Source organism: Piliocolobus tephrosceles, chromosome 7 (genome assembly GCF_002776525.5).
Source record: "Piliocolobus tephrosceles isolate RC106 chromosome 7, ASM277652v3, whole genome shotgun sequence".
NCBI lineage: Eukaryota > Metazoa > Chordata > Mammalia > Primates > Cercopithecidae > Piliocolobus > Piliocolobus tephrosceles.
In genome coordinates this window covers 130157649-130179283 of record NC_045440.1, presented here as the reverse complement: position 1 = coordinate 130179283, position 21635 = coordinate 130157649, and the positions used below count along the sequence as shown (strand labels likewise).

The window sequence follows — 21635 nt, the reverse complement described above, 5'->3', positions numbered from 1 at the left end:
CTGTGCTTGGATTTTCCAACAAATCTCAAAATAGCTATTATATGAATGCCATAACAAGTAATAGTAAATATTCTTGAAACAACTGGGAAAATAGAAAATCTCAACAAAGAACTAAAAGATACATAGAAAAATAAAATTTTAGAAATAAAAAATTCAAATAAACAAAAAATAAATAAATAAACTTACTAACTAAGCACAATAGCAGATTGGAAAAGAGAGAAAATTATTACTGAACCAAAAGACAGATCAATAGAAAACATCCCATCCAAAGAACAAAGAGGAAAAATTACTGAACAAAAATTAACAGAACCTCATGGACCCATGGGGCAATTAAAAGGATCAAAAATTAAGATCACTCGAATCCCATAAAAAGAGAGAGAAGAGTATGGTGTTGAAAACATATTTAAAGAAACAATGACTAACATCTTCCCAAGTTTAGCAAAAGATTAAAACTATAGGTCCAAGAAGTTAAGTAAAACTCAAACAGAATAAACTATAAAAAAAATCCACACCCAGGTAATCAAACTGCTGAAAACTAATGACAAAATAAATAAAGCAGAGAGGCTGGGTGCGGTGGCTCACACCTGTAATTCCAGCACTTTGGGAGGCCAAGGCAGGCAGATCACCTGAGGTCAGGAGTTAGACATCAGCCTGGCCAACATGGTAAAACCCCATTTCTACTAAAAATACAAAAATTAGTCAGTTGTCATGGCAGGTGCCTGTAATTCCAGCTACTCAGGAGGCTGAGGCAGGAGAATTGCTTGAACCCAGGAGGCAGAGGTTGCAGTGAACCAAGATCATGGCACTGTACTCCAGCCTGGGCAACAGCAGGAGACTCCTTCTCAAAAAAAAAAGAAAGAGAGACAGAGAAAGAAAAGAATGAAAGCAGGGAGAAATAATGCACTATCTATGGGGGAACAACTTGAATGACAGATTTCTTATCAGAAACCTTAGAAGACAGAAAATCTGGAGTTCTTACAAATAACACAAAAGCACAAACCATTTTTAAAACTGATTACCTGGCTGGGCTTTGTGGCTCACACCTACCTGTAATCCCAGCACTCTGAGAGGCTAAGGTGGGAGAGTTGCTTGAGCCCAGGAGTTCAAGACCAGCCTGGGCAACATGGCAAGCCCTCATCTCTACAGAAAATTTTTAAAAAATTAGCCTGTGATATGGTCTCACTGTGTCCCCACCCAAATCTCATCTTGAATTCCCATGTGTTGTGGGAGGAACCCGGTGGGAGGTAATTGAATCATGGGGGCAGGTCTTTCCTGTGCTGTTCTCATGATAGTAAGTCTCACAGATCTGATGGTTAGAGTAAGGGGGAGTTTCCCTGTACAAGCTCTCTCTTCTCTTGTCTGCTGCCATGTGAGACTTGTCTTTCACCTACCGCCATGATTGTGAGGCCTTCCCAGCCACATGGAACTGTAAGTCCGTTAAAACTCTTTGTTTTGTAAATTGCCCAGTCTCTGGTATGTCTTTATCAGCAATGAGAAAACAGACTAATACAGCCAGGCATGGTGGTGTGCACCCATAAACTCAGCTATTCAGGAAGTTGGGGCAGGAGGATGTCTTGAGCCCAGGAATTAGAGGCAGCAACGAACTGTGATCGTATCACTGCACTCCAACTTGGGTGACAGAACAAGACCCAATCTCAGAAAATAAATAAATAAAACAAACTAAACTGGACTTCATGAAAATCAAAGTCTTTTGCTCCATGAAAGACGTTATTAAGTGAAAAGGCAAGCTATGGACTAGGAGAAAATATCCTCTAATTACCTATCTGACAAAGAACTTATTATGTATATATAATGACCTCTCTAAACTCAATAGCAAGAAAACAAAAACCCAATTTAAAAATGGGCAAATGAACAGACACTTGCTTAGAGAAGATACAGGGATGGAAAATACGCATGTGAAAAGATGTTCTACATAATTAACCATTAGAAAAATGCAATTTAAAAGCATAAGATTCCACTACATATATATTAGAATAGCTAAAATAAAAAGTACTAGTAGAACTAAGTGCTAGTGAGGATTTGGAGCAATTGAAACTTGCATATTGCTGATCGGAATGGAAAATGACATAGCCAGTTTCTAAATCAGCTTGGCAGTTTCTTGCAAAGTTAAACATACAAGTATCATATGATACCATTTCTACTGCTGGGCATTTCCCCTTTGAGAAATGAAAACTTGTATTCACTCAAAAATCTGTACATGAATGTTTATTGCAGCTCTATTTCCAATTGCCAAAAACTGGAAATAACTCCAACGTCCTTCTGAAACCAGCTTAATTGTTCCATAGAACTGACGCTTGCAGCTTTTTGAATAAACATAGAAATCGACACTTTCAGTCTCAAAACCTGAAAATTAAATTTGTCTTATCATCTCAGTTTCTTCCTCAGAAAACCAGACCCCAAACAAGAAACTGAGGCACTGAAACTCACCATATCACTGCATCCAGACAACGAGATGCCAGACCCCTTATCTACCATGTTGTTGTTGTTGTTGTTGTATTTTGTAGAGGTGGGGTCTCAGTGTGTTGCCAGGGCTGCTCTCGAACTCCTGGCCTCAAGTGATCCTCTCACCTTGGCCTCTCAAAATGTTAGACTTACAAGTATGAGCCACTGCATCTGCTTCACATGATTCTCTTACCCTTCCCTATTTCCTGCTTACCAACTTTCTTCATTATTCCCCCTAATTCCTGTTTACCACCTCCTCTTCCTTACCCCTCCCTAATTCCTGTTTTCTCATATCTAACAACATTTGTTCTCCTACGTAGAAACCCCTGATTTTAGTTGATCGGGGAGATGGACTTGAGACTCATCTCCCATATCCTTGGCTGCAGCACCTGAATAAAGCCTTCTTCCCTGGTAACACTCTTTGTCCCAGTGATTAGCTTTCTGTGCAATGAGAAATGAGACCTAGACAAACCCCTGGTATTTTGGTAACTCTTCATTGGTAAGTGGAAAAACAAACTGTGGTATGTTCATACAATGGAATACAACACAACATTAAAAAATAACAACTATTGATACATGCAACAATTTGGATATATCTCAAAGGAATTATACTACATGTGGAAAAAAGTCAATCTCAAAAGATTCCATTTTATATAACATTCTTGAAATGTCAAAACTATAGTGATGGAGAACAGATCATTGATTGCCAGGGTTTAGAATGGGTGTAAGATATATGACTGTAAAGAAGTATCAGGGTAGTTTTGGGAGTGCTGTAGCTGTTCTGTATCCTAATTGTGAAAAGCATACATGTGTTAAGATTCATAGAATCATATACAAAATGTAAATTTTTCTGTACAGTAATTTAAGAAAGAAAATTAATAAATAAAAATATATAATTCTGTTTTATACAATTATTTATTTGATAACATTATTACTTTTCCAAAAATTTGAATTGCCAGATATCAAGTACCCTACTGGAGAAATGACCCTTTGGCAACTTGCCTAGAAATCTAAATTTCAGGGAAAAAAAAAAAATGTGTCTTCAGTTCCCATCATTACTTGGCAATGAAGGATGACTTAGATTAAGAAGTCAAAGAAGAAAGATGGGGGCCAAGCCCAGGCTAACATGAAGTAGGGTGGAGGAAGCTCTGTGCAAAGCCAAGTTGTAGAAACAGGTCCAGCCAAAGTGAGTGAGTGTGGACCTTCCAAGAAGAAAGGAATAACTTCCTAAGAGGGAGAACACCAGGCCCAAAGGGAGTTTGAGCTTTTAACCAACAGTTTATTTACCTGAGAGGATCTTTAAAAACTATTTTTTGTTTTTATTTTTTGAGATGAAGCCTTGCTCTATTGCCCAGGCTGGAGCACAATGGCACAGTCACGGCTCACTGCAAGCCCCGCCTCCCAGATTCAAGCGATTCTCGTACCTCAGTCTCCTGAGTAGCTGGGATTACAGGTGTCCACCACCATGCTCAGCTAATTTTTGTATTTTTAGTAGAGACAGGGTTTCACAATGTTGGCCAGGCTGGCCTCGGACTCCTGACCTCAAGTGATCTGCCTGCTCAGACTCTCAAAGTGCTGGGATTACAGGCATAAGCCACTGCATCCAGCCAAAAAACTGTTTTTTAAAAAAGGAAGAGATTGATCTTTTTAGTTACTAAATTTTTGTTCTACCACTCCACCACACTCCTCAGCATCAGTGGTTAAGAGGGTACGAGAGCAAGATGAAATAAATTCTAAAAACAGCACTTTTTTTTTTATCAGCAATGCAGGTACAGCTAGACTGTACATACAGATTATATATATACAAATATTTGTACATGTATACATATATAATATATATCTCCAAAATATATACTACTACATTTATATTAAAAGTTGACATTTATTAAGAGTTTGTCATGGCTTTAATATAGCCTGTAAATTCTTTGACACTCTTCCACTCAAACAGTGGAAGCTAAATCCCTTCATTTTGAATGTGGGCTGATCTTAGTGACTTAGTGACTCATCTTCAACAAAAAGAATGTGGCAGAGCTGATGTTATGAGAAATCAGAGATTAGGTCCTAAAAGGATTCAGCATCTCTCTCTCTCTATCTCTCTGTCTGTCTCTGTCTCTCTCTCGTTGCTCTGTCTGCGGTGCAACAGCTGTCAAACCATGAGGGCATCCATTCAGCCCTATGGAGAGGCCCACGTGAAGAGAAAAGAGGTCTACCAGCAACAGCCAGCACCATGTGAGTGGGCCATGTGAGACAGCCACCTTCAACGTGGATGCTCCAGCTGCCATCAAGCCTTCAAATACTTGTAGGTCCAGCCAATATCTTACTGCAAACTCACAAGAAACTCCAAGCCTGAACAGCCCAGCAAAGCTACTCTTGAATTCCTTAGTCACGGACACTGTGAAGGATAATAGATTATTACTGCTCTAAGCTACTAAGTTATGCAGCATTAGATAAATAAGTAATACAAAGGCTATATGCATCAGGCTTCAAATACATTGTCAAATTTAGCTCTCATAAAGTAGAGCATCTCATTTGACAGATAAGCAGCCTGCTTCCTGGAAGTATTGAAAAATTTACCACATGGTCATGGAGTTAATTCATAGCCATGCAGAAATTCAACCTCCAGACATGCCATATAGATCATGTGACTGGATGTCAGGCACTGGGAACATGGTCACGGAAACTTTGGGAGTCGTGGGAGTGTTTATCAGAGGGAGAGGCTGTTGAGCAGGAGAAGGAAAAACAAGTTCAGCTAGAAGAAATAAAAAAGATAAATTAGCAAATTCAGTAGAAACTCTACCTACAAATCAGATTTAACTGGAAGGTAAGGAGTAACATTCTGGGCAAAGAGAAGAGCCAAACAAGGTGAGAAAAAGACAAAACTATGGAATGGTTTGTGTTCTTTTAATCACAAGCAAGAGGGTAACCAAGAACACAATAAGAATCAGCCAAAGTGGAGTAAGTCATTTGTCAAAGCCATACTGCTCATTTTCTATTATTGGTTGCCCTGGTAATAGAATCCCCACTTTATGGTAATGAAATTTAAATGAGAATATCACACGCAAATGAAGTTATGTGATTTTTTTTGGGGGGGTGCTGATGTTCACATTTATCTATTTAGCTCCATTTTCTCAGGAATTCTAGGTACAATTTGGGAGGAGTTTTGTCGCAGAAAAAGAATGATACCATGAAAGAGAACATGAAGAATACAGCTCATTCTATTAGCTTGGCAATCCAGAAAGCTCTTCTAGGTACCATTGATGTGTTTATTTTCCCCACAACCCTGGTAGGAGTCAGTGTTAAATAATGAATCTTGCAATTTTTCTTGTCTGGCCCCATTCTGACTTCATTGCTTAAAGGAACCCTGTAAGTCAGGGCTGCAACCAGGCCAACTGATCACTTCCCCAGGGCCCTCGGTAAGGGGTCAGAGCCCTATATATGCTCTGCCTACTGTGGCCATTTCTTCATAGACATAGACTGCCCAGAGAGACTGTATCAGTTTCCTAGGGCTGCTATAACAAACCACCACAAGCTAGTTACCTTAAGCCAAAAGAAATTTATTATTGCATAGTTCTGAAGGCTAGAAGTCCAAACCAAGGTGTGGGCAAGGCCATGCTCTCTCTCTGAAGGCTCATGTGGGGAGATCCTTCCTTGGTTCTTCCTAGCTTCTGGTTGCTTACTGGAAATCCTTCGCTTGCAACTGTTACGCTTCAATCTCTGTGTCCTGTGTCATATACCCATCTTCTCTTTGTGTGTCTACATGCCTTCTTATAAGGATACCAACCATATTAGATTACAGCCCACCCTAATGATCTTATCTTTTTGTTTTGTTTTCTTTTATTATACTTTAAGTTCTAGGGTACATGTGCACAACGTGCAGGTTTGTTACATATGCATACATGTGCCATGTTGGTGTGCTGCACCCATTAATTCATCATTTACATTAGGTATATCTCTTAATGCTATCCCTCCCCCCTCCCCCCACCCCCTGGCAGGTCCTGGTGTTTGATGTTCCCCTTCCTGTGCCGAAGTGTTCTCATTGTTCAATTCCCACCTATGAGTGAGAACATGAGGTGTTTGGATTTTTGTCCTTGCGATACTTTGCTGAGAATGATGGTTTCCAGTTTTATCCATGTCCCTACAAAGGACATGAACTCATCCTTTTTTATGGCTGCATAGTATTCCATGGTGTATATGTGCCACATTTTCTTAATCCAGTCTATCACTGATGGACATTTGGGTTGGTTCCAAGTCTTTGCTATTGTGAATGGTGCCACACTAAACATACGTGTGCATGTGTTATAGCAGCATGATTTATAATCCTTTGGGTATATACCCAGTAATGGGATGGCTGGGTCAAATGGTATTTCTAGTTCTATAACCTGGAGGAATTGCCACACTGTCTTCTACAATGGTTGAACTAGTTTACGATCCCACCAACAGTGTAAAAGTGTTCGTATTTCTCCACATCCTCTCCAGCACCCGTTGTTTCCTGACTTTTTAATGATCGCCGTTCTAACTGGTGTAAGATGGCGTATCATTGTGGTTTTGATTTGCATTTCTCTGATGGCCAGTGATGATGAGCATTTTTTCATGTTTCCGTTGCCTGCATAAATGTCTTCTTTTGAGAAGTGTCTGTTCATATCCTTCGTCCACTTTTTGATGGAGCTGTTTGTTTTTTCCTTGTGAATTTGGTTGAGTTCTTTGTAGATTCTGGATATTAGCCCTTTGTCAGATGAGTAGATTGCAAAAATTTTTCCCATTCTGTAGGTTACCTGTTCACTCTGATGGTAGTTTCTTTTGCTGTGCAGAAGCTCTTTAGTTTAATTAGATCCCATTTGTCAATTTTGGCTTTTGTTGCCATTGCTTTTGGTGTTTTAGACATGAAGTCCTTGTCCATGCCTATGTCCTGAATGGTATTGCCTAGGTTTACCTAGTTAAGACCTTATCTTAACTTGATTACATCTGCAAGGATCCTTTTAAAGAATAAGATCACATTCTGAGGTACGGGGCGCTAGAATTTTCAAAATAAGAATATTCAAAATAAGAATATTTTGGAGGGTGCAATGGTTAATTTTATATGTCAACTTGACTGGGTTTAAGGGATGGCTAGATAGCTGGTAAAACATTATTTCTGGGTATGTCTGTGAGGATTGTTTCCAGAAGAGACTAGCATTTGAATCAGTAGGTTGAGTAAAAATATTCACTCTCACCAATGTGGGCAGGTACTAACCAATCCACTGAGGGCCTGAATATAACAAAAAAGTGAAAGAAGGGTGAATTCTCTCTCTCTGAGCTAGGACATGCATCTTCTTCTGCCCTCGAACATTGGAGCTCCTAGTTCTCTGGCATTTGGGCTTGGATTTAATGCCATCAGCTTTCCTGGTTTTCCGGTTTGCAGACAGCATATAATGGGACTTCTTGGCTTCCATAATTGCATATATATATACATGGCAGAAGAGCCCAGAGTCAACAGAGATGGCAGAAATGGGCAAAGGAAGAAATGATCCTGAAACAAACCACTTGCAGTCCTCACAATGCCCCAGTTAATCTAAGATATAAGATGCTGGGCTAAAAATGTGAAGATTTGGCTTTCCATTACTCTGCTGCAGACTGTGTGTGAGCTTTCTGTGTTGTGCACCTGAGCACCTAGCAGTGACCTTCAAATGAGTGTCCCTTCAACACACAGTAGCTCATGGGTCACTTGTGCTTTGGTGAGCCATTCCCTCTGCTCAGCACTTTCACCAACACAAGACACAACTACTCCCTAGATAAGCTCTGGGTCCAAGATATATCTTCAGGATGCCATAATCACATCTGCAACTCAACCTTCAGTGTAAAGAATGGGCAAAAGAAATATGTGAATACATTCACAAATATGTGGGGACAAGATAAATGTGTGAACATTTCCACAAATACTTGGGGGCAATCTGGAAATGGCATGAAACACTCCGTGGTCCAAAATTCAGTTTCATGATCATACCCAGCAGCCAACTACTTGGAGACAATCTGGAAATAGCACACATCACTCCTGGTCACATTCCACAGTCCAGAATTCAGATGCATGGCCATGCCCCAGCAGCCAAGGAGGATGAGAAACAAGGTTTCTAGCTGTGTAGCCATGTGTCCAGCTAAAAGTCTGGAATTCTATTCTTTAAAAATTCTATTATCTTAAAAAATTAAATTCTGTTATTAAAAGAGGAGAATGGATTTTGGAGGAAAACTTGTCTCTCCCATACTCTATACATATTTTGTTAAAATGCTAACTTTTTTCTTTGCAGCCATCCTGAAAACACTACTTTATCACATTTACATAGTTTTCAGCCATGTAGTTGTATAAAAGCTTATATCATCATTTTCCTATTGTTGGACATTTATAGTATTCACTTTTTCATGTTATAAATAATGCCTTAAAGAAGAAACACACTCATCTCTGTGTGCGTCTCTGTTAATCTCCCTATGGGAATCTCTTAAAAGGCTTTTTTGAGAGTCCATGACCAGGTCTGTGATACAGGAACCAAATTAGCCTGAAGAACTGCTATTCCAGGTCTCTCTTTGAGAGAAGTGAAACTTTCATAGTCTTGGTGCATTCTGACCATCTTTCCAAGCCATTCTGCTTTGGCCAGTTCCTCTAGGCCCTCAGCTGGATATCAGAGGCAGTGTACTAGGGAGATAATTTTTTTTATAGCCAGATGTGATATTAGTAAAAGCATGCCATTACTGGATGTTTTCAGAGGTTTGACCTGAGGGTTTGCCTTGAAATTGTGTCCCAGGCATCTCCAGGTTACGTGTATGTACAATTTTTACTCATTAACTCTATTTGCACACCTATTTACAACTTGCAAGGTACTTAACCACACAGGATCTCATTGGCTGTATCCAACAGTGATTTTTTCTAAAACACAAATCTGATACTACCAGTTTCATGGCTTAAACCATTTGAAATATCCACACACCGCGGATTAAAGTCCAAATTCATAAACATAATTCATAAGTCTCTATGACTGCCATAGCAATTAGCTTATTACTGCAAACAAACAAACACCCCCACCACTCCCACCCCACACACAAAAGCTTCATGGATTAAAATAATCACCTTTTATTTAGCTCATAATACCATAAATCAGCAATTTGGGCTGGGTTCAGCTGGGCAGTCCTTATGCTAAGCTCAGTTGGGCTCACTCCTGCATCCATGGTCAATTGCAGGTCAGCTAGACAACTCTATTTCTGAAAATAGCTGATTGTAGGCTGGGATGACCAAGAAACTGAGGCAAGTGTCTCTTACCATCCAGCAGACTACCTTGGACTTATAAAAATGTCAGTGTCGGGTTGAAAGAATCTCCCATGTGAAAGCATTTATCTTTTCTTTCTTTCTCTTCTTTTTTTTTTTTTTTTTTTTATACAGAGTCTCACTCTGTCACCCAGGCTGGAGTGCAGTGGCGCGATCTCAGCTCACTGCAACCTCCACCTCCTGGGTTCAAGCAATTCTCCTGCCTCAGTCTCCCGAGTAGCTGGGAATACAGGCACACATCACATGTCCAGCTATTTTTTTATTTTTAGTAGAGACGGGGTTTCACCATGTTGGCCAGGATGGTCTCAATCTCTTGACCTCATGATCCACCTGCCTCAGCCTCCCAAAGTGCTGGGATTACAGGCATGAGCCACTGCACCCGGCTTCCTTTTTTTTTTTTGAGACAGAGTCTCACTTCGTTGCCCAGGCTGGAGTGTAATGGTGCCATCTTGGCTCACTGCAACCTCCACCTCCCAGGTTCAAGTGATTCTCTTGCCTCAGCCTCCCAAGTAGCTGGGACTGCAGAAGCGCACCACCATGGCTGGCTAATTTTTGTATTTTCAGTAGAAATGGGGTTTTACCATGTTGGCCATGTTGGTCTTGAACCCCTGACCTCAGGTGATCCGCCTGCCTCAGCCTCCCAAACTGCTGGGATTACAGGCATGAGCCACCTCACCCAGTCTGCAAGCATTTTTCAAGTGTCTTCTTGCATTATGTTTGCTAATTTCTCAATGGCCAGAGCAGGTCCTATAGCCAACTCAGACTGAAGGGATGAAATGAGAAAGCAGACTTTCCCTGACGATGAAAGGGAAAAAACAATTGTGGCTATTTTTGCCATCTACAATGACTTCTTTCTCCAGTCGCATCTCCTTGTGTCTCCACCTCCAATACTCTGCTCCAACTAAACAGAACTGCTTACAGTTCCCCTACCCTATCTTGTTCTTTCAGGCCTCCAGCCTTTTGCCCATGCTAATGCCTTGCCTGCTAGGTTTCTATCACTATTCAGCTCCAAGTAAGTCCCATCCTAGATATCCCTTCCTCCAGGAAGCCTTGCTTCTCTCACCTCTAGCAGGGCTGATATTCCTCTTCTGTGCTCTTATCCTTCCCCTTATAGCCCATACCATGCTCTGTTACAAATGTCTGTTTTCTTGTCCATTTTTCCAAAAAGACTATAAGGTTCTTGAGAGCAATACTTGTTTCCTATTGCATACTTCGTATCTAGTGCCATGCAATAGGAGCAAATAGCTATTTGTTGGTCAACTGATGAACCGCTTATGAGGGAGTGAAAGAAACAGAGGTAAGAAAACCTTTTGCAAATCGATAGGCACCACATATATCACAGTAACGGAAACTCAGAGTAAGAAGGAACATTTTTTTTCGAGACGGAGTCTCGTTCTGTCGCCCAGACTGGAGTGCAGTGGCACAATCTCAGCTCACTGCAAGCTCCGCCTCCCGGGTTCACGCCATTCTCCTGCCTCAGCCTCCCAAGTAGCTAGGACTACAGGAACCGCCACCACATCCGGCTAATCTTTTGTATTTTTAGTAGAGACAGGGTTTCACCGTGTTAGCCAGGATGGTCTCGATCTCCTGACCTCGTGATCCACCTGCCTTGGCCTCCCAAAGTGCTGGGATACAGGCGTGATCCACTGCGCCCGGCCAAGAAGGAACTTTTTATCTTATCCATGCATAATTCCTTGGGAGAACATGGTTAAAAATTTCCTCTCAGTCCATGGGTCACAGCTGCAGATACGGAAAACAACGCATGTCCTCATAGAGCTCATTCTATTTCCAAACTCTTTTTAGGCTTAATACTCTCTCTCTTCACTGAACTCAAATCTTCCCAGTAACTTACACCTATTGTCTAAGGCCTGCTGTCTGGAGCCTCAAGGAAAAAGTGCGATCCTTTTTCTTCTCACATCAGGCTTTCTCACACCTAATCCAACGCCTGTCCCTCTTAGCGTGTGTCTTCACAGCCCTCACCAACCCAGTGGCCTTCTTACGGCCACACCAAATGTGTCTTGGTTTCTCTTGGAAATAAGATCGGGAGCTGGACAGGATATTCCCTTGGGCTTGAGAGATGAGCTTCTCAGTAAACTAGCAGGCAAGACTGTAATGGCACCAGCAAAGCTTACTGCCGAGAATTGCAGCCCCCCCACCGCCCCCGCTGAAATGGAACTCAGCCACGAATCACACCATTAATATAACTTTTCTAAAAAGGTTAAACTCTACACAGATATTGATATGAGGAAAATTCCACCTGAGTCTTTTTACCTGTTTTTATCATTTGTATCCAAGTCAAGGCCCCCAAAACGCTCAACACTGCTAGATTTCAAATATCTCTAGCAAAAAACAGCAATAGATACTGAGGTGTATTTCATCATGAATGGACCATACACTTTGGAATGAACCAAAACTGCATTGCAGAGCTAGTTCCAAAATGTACTAAGTATGTGCATTAGGAAGGGAGTTAACCTCTTTAGGGCAGGCAGTTCCTCATCAGCCTCCAGAGTTACTAGTAGGACTACACATGTCTAACTCGAGCTGACACTTAAATTTCAAGCTTGTCATGTGTCAAGCTGAGTACTTATACATATGCTATGCATTTTAACATGCACCTACCTTTATGAAGAAAATTCCATTAATATGTATATTTTCTATTATATAAGAGGATATGGAGGCTCTGAATTTTGAAGTTATTTGCCCAACATCACAGAACTAGCAGGTAGCAACACTGGGCCATGAACCCAAGTCTCTTGCACCCGGTGAACCCTCTAGAAAAGTTGGTACTTACATTCCTACCTTGAAAAGCAGAGACACAGGTGATTCCTAAGTCACCCATGTTACTAAATGATGACTAACGTGAGCTGCCATGGTTCTGTGGCCTCAGGGTTTACAAGGTCCGGTGATCTGCAGTAAAGGCCTGGCAAGAATACTAGGCTCAGTACAACACTGCCAATGTCTTGGGGATTAGCAGTGGTGCCCAATTTTGCTGCTATATTAGCTCAGTTTCCCAGAGATACATTAGAAAGCAGGAAAAGAAAGAAAGAAAGAAAGAGAGAGAGAGAGAGAGAGAGATGGAGGGAGGGAGGGAGGAAGGAAGGAAAGAAAGAAGAAAGCTTACCCCAATGTGTTATTTTGCTAACAGCCTTAACTTTGCAATAAATAAAGACTGCAAATGGGAAGAAAATGCATCAAATGAAAATAAGCTGAGTGAATCATGGCACGTGGTTTGTACAGTATATAAATATTCATGTTAAATTACCTTTTCCTCCAACTCCATGGTTCTCCTGTGTGCACTTAGGGCTGAGTGGTTTCGGTAGGCCTTAGTTACCTACACAAACGTGGTGACTTCCGTGAGAGCCTGAGGAGTAAATAACGACTATTAGCACAAGCCTGAATAATGTCTAATCCCACTGAAAGCCCTGGATGCTCAAGCACCCCTCTCCATTTGGCAAGGGAACAGTAATCCATCTCTTGGTCTTTCCTAGTCAACGGAAACTGAGCTGAGGGAGAAAAGAGAGGGGAAAATCCTTAATCTTAGCAACAGCGAGATCTGGTATTTTAGCTGTGGAGCTTAAAGGGGAAAAACAAAAAAAAACCAAAAAGCCTTGTTGAAAAGTTCAACTCTAGGTAACCAAGTTCTGAAAGCCTCTTTTGTATGAGTAGAGAGGTGGGTTGTGTGAGCAAAGAGGAACGAGGGTCACGCCGGGGTTGCTTGCCTGCCTGGCAGCAACATCGTTCCCTTCCTGTTGAGGAGGAACAGGGCAGGGTTGCTAAGGACCGTCACAGCTCACAGCTCGACTGCATGAGAAGGCCCAGAGACAGGAGCCTGCCCGAGGCTCAGCTGGCCCCAGGGGCCAACATTCCTTCCCTGATTCTGCTCTGGCCTCCCAGTGACCTTGGGTTAAACTGCAGTCAAGTCCATTGCTGGCAACATTTATCACCCCTCTGTGCAGCCCTCAGGCGCTTCCCACCCAAGGCAACATTCTAAATGTGAGTTATTGGAATTTCCTTACATCAGCACAGAGAGATATGCTGGTGTCTTACTCCCCAAGCGATCCCAGTTTATCTCTACCTAGGAAAAGGAACATCAGCATGTGCGTGGTGTGGTGTGCATGTGATTGTATGTTCTATCTGTGGTGAAGCAATTTTCTGCATGTAAAAAGGATCCTATATAAATTGTCTTATATATAACAGCAAGATGACTAAGTGTTAAGCCTGGCTTTCTCTTATACCTCTTCAAATTTGTTAAAATGCCATTTTCTTCAAATAAGAATATATAGTTCATAAAGCTAAAAGTTTCCGAGTATAGCTTTGGGTGTTTGTTTCAGCTAATCCAATAAGCATTTCTTAAAGACGTACTATGAGGCAGGTATTGCACCTGGAGCTAATACCAACATGACTAGTGTGGAGGGAAGAAAAACACAGACTCTTCAGGCGGACCAGGTTTGAATCCTGGCTATGCTACCTGCACCTTTGAGACCTTAGGTAAAAAGCTAAAACTTTTTTCTTCTTTTTGAGACAAGGTCTCGCTCTGTCGCTCAGCCTGGGGTACAGTGGCGCAATCTCAGCTCATTGCAATCTCCGCCTCCGAGGCTCAAGTGATTCTCCAACCTCAGCCTCACAAATAGCTGGGACTACAGGCATGCACCACCATGCCCAGCTAATTTTTCTATTTTTGTAAAGATGGGGTTTCACCACGTTGCCCATAAAACTTTGGATGCCTCAGTTTCTGTATCCTTAAAGTGGAGGTAACAGTACAGATGTGAGGATTCAATGAGATGGCATGTATAGAAAGCAGAGCGACACAGTGACTGGCACTGGGAAGCTCTATACATGTGTCTGCTCAGATGCTGCCTGCAGAGAGGGCTCAGCCTAACTGGGAGCCTGTGGGCAGATCCCAGCATCACAGTGTGATGAGCTCTTTAATTGAGATATAAACACAACTCTACAGAATGATAGACAAAGGAGAAATGAGAGGGAAGATTTGATGGCAACAGACAGGTGGGAAGGCAGCTTTTCAGAGAAAGGATCAGCAGGAGCCGTGCATGGAGTGGGGAACCTAGAGGACATTTTCAGAGATGTGCTTCGCCATGGCACTTGAGTGTAGAAGAACTGGGAACTGTCTATTTTCTGTTGGTGTTGATTTAATAAGTCAGAGAATCCTGTGAACTATCCCTGGCTCCCTATTATGGGTGCATTAATGGATGCTTTTAAAATAAAGTAAAATAAAATAAAAGGGGTTTCAAGAGGAAGAGCCATTTATTGAGCATCCGCTAGCCTTTTGCATATGTAATTTTCTTTTTCTTATCTTACCGTAACAAACAAGGAAACTGAAGATCAAAGAGATGACGCAGCTCATCCAAGTTCACATTAATAAGAGGTGGGACTGGGTGGCAACCCTATCTGGACTAATGGGACCAAAGGCTGTGCTTGTCTCCTTTGCCATGCTGCCTCCCCCTGAAGCCTTTCAACTCAATATGTTCCCCGCCCTGTCTTCTCTAGCCATTTTCTTCTGCGTCCCTTGGCTAGAGGACCACGGGGTTATCTATCTGAAGCATCTCTCTTCCTCCCATTCTTTCTGCTCTCTTGACCCCCCTTTTTATTCCCCATGGCAATCCAGACAGCCTCCCAGCCCAGAAAATATATACAGGCAGTAGGAAGGCAAGCTACCTTCTTCATGCAAAAAGACCCACGTGTTTCATGTCATTTTTAATCCGTAGAATATTTTTGTGAAGTAAGGCTGACAATTTACAGAAATCCAGGTAATATTACTTGCTCGTGGTCATGCAGAAAGTAAAGAGCAGAAACATAACCATGTGGAAAGTCTGTTAATACCAAGGTTAGGAGTGGACCTGTTTCTAAAATATCAGCCCCCATGGTGCTAACAGCTCATGTCTACACCCCACACATAACTGCATCTTGGCACTTTGAGGCCCCATTTCCTGTCCCTCCAATAACCCAAAGAACCCTTACTCTTTTGAGAACACTTACATTGGTGAATAGTAGCTTAAAAGACATTTTCTTCATAACAGCATGTTCACATGCTAACAGGAAAGACAAGAAAAGATGGTACAGGTGAAAGACGTGGAAAAGAGTGGAAGAAATATTTGAGCATTTCTCAGGAGAGGAGAAACAAACTTCATTTTCTTTCTTTCTTTGTATTTTGAGACAGGGTCTCACTCTGTTGCCCAGGCTGGAGTGCCATGGCCCAATGACAACTCACTGCAGCCTTGGCCTCCCAAGGCTCAGGTGTTCCTCCTGCCTCAGCCCCTGAGTAGCTGGACTTCATGTGCATGCCACCACACCCAGCTAATTTTTCTAATTTTTGTGGGGTTTTTTTGTAGACAGGGTTTCATCTTATTGCCTAGGTTGTCTCAAACTCCTGAGCTCAAACAATCCACCCACCTTAGCCTCCCAAAGTGCCTGGGATTACAGGCATGAGCCCCCACACCCAGCCACAAACATAATTTTATTTTGATACCAAAAGAAGCACAAACTTTTCATTACCTGGGCTTGTGTGGGGGCCACATGTGTGGCCCTCTGTTGTTCCATTTAAGTCCTGCTTCATGTCCTTAACCCTAAAGTACTGGCAACTCACTTACATCCAACAAACAGCAACGCTAATAGTCACAGCTAACTTTCATGAAATACTTGGTGACAGGAAATGTGCTAAGCCCTTAATGTCATTACATTATTTAATCAGCTCAGCAAGGCTGTGAGTTGGTTTGTGCTGGATGTCTTCCATTTGCCCTCCACAGCCATTTCCACCCTTTTCCATTTGTCTCACTCTACCCTAGGAGGCTGCTCTGTGCAGATTGTATCACCTGCTCCCATGCCCTCTGGCTTCTTGTTGGGTTTGGCCAGCAGGGAGCTTCAGGAGAGCAGGATTTTGGAGACAGAAAGTAAAATAAGGTCATATTTCTTCTCTGTAAGGTCATTTCTGATAAAAGCCATGGCTTTTCTCAAAGAGGGCTTTTCTAAGTACCTCTTCTCTCCTCTGGGTTCCTATAATTTCTATCTCCCCTCTTAGATACTGGCTTAGAGAAAGTCACAGATCTGCTGCTGTAACCCTGCATATCTCACTATCTTTCGTGGTTTTCTAAACCACTTCCACACATTTATAATTTGTTACTATTTCCTATTGGGATCCTGATATATAGGTACTATTATTATACCCATTTTACAGGCAAGTCAGGGAAATAAAGTAACTTGTGTGAGGCCCCACAGCTAGTTAGCAGCAAAGCTGGATTTCAAAGCCAGATTTGTCAAAATCCAGAGCTCAAGTTCTTAGCTGCTTCACTGAGCAGCAAAAAACAGTTCTGAACAAGGCAGACAAGCTGGGAGGCCTGGGAGCTGCATCCTTGAGGGACTCCTCATGGAAAAGTGTAGTGGGCAGAACTAAACGAGGTGGGTGGTTTGCTGCCCCTGTCAATGCCCACCTGTCAACCTCTTGATAAGGCAGATGGGAGGAGGAGAGGAAAGACGGACATCTTCATTGAGCCTGCTGTCCTCTCATCCTGGAGTCAGCCGATGTTGTTGGGACAGAACATCTGCTGGTACCAAGAGGCTGTGAGGAGCTGTCAGATCTCACCCACATTCAAATCCTGTTTGGAAACGCATTCCAAGGCCCCAGAGGCTTTTCTCTAATTGCCCTGGCTGAGCCTAGAGGTGGTGCCATTGAGACAAAGCCTTACTTAAAACAACCAAACATACCAAGGGCAGACAGTGGTTGACTTTATTTCAAAAGAAAAATCCAGGATACTTAAGTTCCCCAAATATCTATCTTTTTTCACAAGACACCAAGAGAATCCACAGCAGGAAATAAATAACAATGTGGCTTGCATCTGAGCTAGACTGACCTCTGCATATTGGCTTTTGACTTCCACTTTGGGAAGCTGAATGATCTTTATTTAATGCTGGGACACTGAGGCTTCTTCCACAGTGAGAAATTTATCATCTCAGGCTTTAGATTAAGTGAAAGAGAATATTTTAGCTAAAATAGTTACATACATTTCCATAAATGATTTTCCTGTAAAATAGGAAGAGGTCTACTTCTTCTGCTTAAAGCAAAACAGATTTTAGGCAAGGCCTTTCAACAGTGCCTTCTTCCAAACAGTTCTGTTACCTCTTGTCTCTTTTTTTTTTTTTTTTTGAGACGGAGTCTCGCTCTGTCGCCCAGGCTGGAGTGCAGTGGCCGGATCTCAGCTCACTGCAAGCTCCGCCTCCCGGGTTTACGCCATTCTCCTGCCTCAGCCTCCCGAGTAGCTGGGACTACAGGCGCCCGCCATCTCGCCCGGCTAGTTTTTTGTATTTTTTTTAGTAGAGACGGGGTTTTACCGTGTTAGCCAGGATGGTCTCGATCTCCTGACCTCGTGATCCGCCTGTCTCGGCCTCCCAAAGTGCTGGGATTACAGGATTGAGCCACCGCGCCCGGCCAACTCTTGTCTCTTTCTTAGAGTTCACTGCACTGAATTACGTTTAAAGGTTGTCCCCTGCACTAGAAAGTAAGGTCCTTGTAGGTGGATCATCTGTCTCTTTCATCTCCACATCCCTGGCCCAGCACACAGCACTCAATATATATTGCAGGATGAACAGACACATGGATACCCCCAGAGGACCCTGGGAGAGCTGCCCTCAGAGAGTGCATTATGCAATTATATGTTGACTCAAAGAGACTCCATATTTCATTTAATCTTAAAAACCCCATATTTGAAACATCATAACTGCTCAAAATATGTGTTGGAGGAAATTGGAAACAGAGCATGTAACAAATAATAATAATAATAATAATAATAATAATAATAAATTAATTAATAAAGCTTCATTAACTATTGCGCTCCTGTCTTCCTGTATTGCTTGGAGATACTTTGGCAGCAATTTGGGTTGGTATTACAGGATAATACCCACCGTATGCCTCAGTTATTCCAACAAGAGCTGCATTCCACAAGGGAGTTGCCCCATGGTGAGACAATGGAGAAGGGGCTGTTAAGCCAGATGCTGGTTGAACTGATCACAGGCCCAGCAACTTCTTCCATCTCCAAAGTCAACTTTTGGTTAACTTTAAGATTGCGGCTCAAGTGTCCTTTCCTCTAGGAACTTTCTTTGACCCTCCAAGAAAGGCCAAGTTTTCCTTCCTTCCGAGCACTTTACTCCAATTGTAATTACATATTCATTAGTATGACTCTTTGGCGAATGCCTGACTCTCCTGAAAATTCCATTTATCAGTTCCATTTATCTGCTGTGTTCATTATTCCATTCCTAGGACCAAGTATGACGTCATAGAGTCAGGTGTTCTGTAAATCAGTGTTGAATGAATAAATCAGTGTTGAATGAATGAATAAATTTTCAGTCTCTGCTAAATCATACTAAGTCACACCCTTGTTCTTGGTCCACTGTTCTTCCCCTAATACCAGCCATTTTAAATGAATGGGGTGTGTGTGTGTGTGTGTGTGTGTGTGTGTGTGTGTGTGTGTGTTGTTGTTGTTTTTTTTTTTCCATGAAGCAATCGTTCTCATTCCACCCCCGCATCTGTTTCCATGGGCACTATACCTACAGGTTGACCTATCCCACACCCTGGCCACCTCATAAAAGAAAACCATAAACACTAAACTGACAATTTTTAAATGTACTTTTTGTAGAAAACCTCTTTGAATAATCTACATCCAAAAATGATGGTATATCCATACACTGGGATATTAATGATTTTTTCAAATGAGCTAGCAAGCCAGGAAGACATGAAGGAGCCTTAAATGCATATTGTTAAGTGAAAGAAGCCAGTGAGAAAAGCCTAGTTGCTAAGTAATTGCAATTATATAATACTCTAGAAAAGGCAAAAGTGACTGCTCCTAGAGGCCCAGCCTCTGTGGCTCCATTGTGGCTCTGTTACCTGCAGGTACTGGGAGATCCACAGCTAAGATGCCTGGACCCCCTGGAAGCCTAGAAATGGAACCATTGACATTTATGGACATAGAATTATCTCTGGAGGAGTGGCAATGCCTGGACACTGCACAGCGGAATTTATATGGAAATGTGATGTTAGTGGACCACAGAAACCCAATCTTCCTGTGTATTGCTGTCTCTAACCCATACCTGATTACCTGTCTGGAGCCAAAATAAAAAATAAAAAAAGAGCCTTGGAATATGAAGGGACATGAGATGGTAGCCAAAGCCCCACTGGATGGGAGCAAAAGTGAATACAACAGATGACACAGATGAGAAGTCCAAAGGTCAAGGAGAAAGCCAGTCCTTAAAATGTGATTTGGGAAGCTGTGCTCCAAAGAAAATAATGTCTGGGAAGCCTGAGTTTTTTTATACTGCTTTCTCATAGGGCATCTTCTGTCTTATGCTTTTAAATTCTCTAAGGATTCTACTTTCCCTTTGGTGATCTTCTTTCAAGTTTACAGTGAGAACCAAAAGTCTTCTCCATGGCATGTAAGAGACTGCACAATCTGACTGTTTTTCCGTTGTTTTGGGGAACACACAAATATCTGCATACTTTTGAGAAACTCTAAGTTGAACTATTTTTTACATTCTCTTTTTGCATCATGTCTGAAATATGTGAGTAGTGATTTCTGTTCCATTGTTTTTATTTTTGTATATTTTTTGCACATTCCATCCTATTCGCATTACTATAGTCTTTAAATATAGTTTGAAAATATAAAGTTAAAAAATAAATAAATAAAAAGCAAAACTATGGAGACAGAAAGAAATCAGTGGTTGCCAGGAGCTAATAGAGAAGGAGGAAGGGGTGAATAGCCCAAGCACACGACATTTTTAGGGCAGTAAAACTATTCTGTACGATACTATGATGATGGATACATAGCTTTATGTGTTTGTCAAAACTCAGAGAATGTACATCAAGAGTGAATACTAATGTAAACTATAAACCCTTGAGTTTTTTTGTTTTTTGTTTGTTTGTTTTGTTTTGTTTTTAAGATGGAGTCTCACCCAGACTGGAGGGTAGGGGCGAAAAATCTCGGCTCACTGCAACCTCTGCCTCCCAGGTTCAAGGATGCTGGGCTGGGTGTGGTGGCTCACGCCTGTAATCCCAGCACTTTGGGAGGCCGAGGCAGGTGGATCACCTGAGGCCAGAAGTTCAAGACTAGCAAGGCCAACATGGCAAAACCCCGTCTTTACTAAAAATACAAAAATTAGCTGGATGTGGTAGTGCATGCCTGTAGTCCCAGCTACTTGGGAAGCTGAGGCACAAGAATCACTTGAATCCATCCTTGCTCCCAGAGCTCCCAAGATGGTGGCGGCTGCTCCCAACATGGTGGCAAGCCTCTTGTTCTCTGACCTGTGGTTCTTGGCCTCACAGATTCCAAGGAATGGAACCCTGGGCTATGTGGTGAGTGTTATAGCTCTATTAGAAGCCATGGGTCACAAAAGAGAACCATGGAATCCAGCGACTAGTGTTCAGCTCCATCAGGATGAACTTGGGCACTTAGCCGTGCAGGAACAATGGCAAGCCTTTAGCCTGATCGGGAGTAGCAGTGGGCACCTCCCTGGATCAGGAGCACAGCAGACACCCTGCTGGACCCAGAGGGGTGGAAGTCAGCAGCGGGTCTGCGATGGTGGCAAATAGCAGTGGTGGACAGTGAGCAAAAGCTCAGCTTGAGTGGTAACAAACACAGACCAGAAGAGTGTGCAGTTTCAAGATTTAACAGAGTGAAAACAGAGCTCCCATACAAAGGGAGGGGACCCAAAGAGGGTAGCACTGCTGGCTCGCATGCCTGGGTTTATATCCGATCATTGTCCCTCCCCCTGTGCTCTCAGGCGATAGATGATTGGCTATTTGTTTACCTCCCGTTTTTGCCTAATTAGCATTTTAGTGAGCTCTCTTTACTACCTGATTGGTCAGGTGTGAGCTAAGTTGCAAGCC

General features: G+C 42.2%; 1 long non-coding RNA gene across 1 annotated transcript in view; it reads right to left on the bottom strand.

Moving 5' to 3' along the window:
* The window catches only part of LOC111550577, a 91250-nt gene that overhangs the window by 42553 nt on the left and 27062 nt on the right, over positions 1 to 21635 (bottom strand). Inside the window, exon 2 of the long non-coding RNA XR_002734107.2 lies at positions 13014 to 13112. This is a non-coding gene — a long non-coding RNA (uncharacterized LOC111550577). The remainder of the gene's footprint in view (positions 1 to 13013; positions 13113 to 21635) is intronic.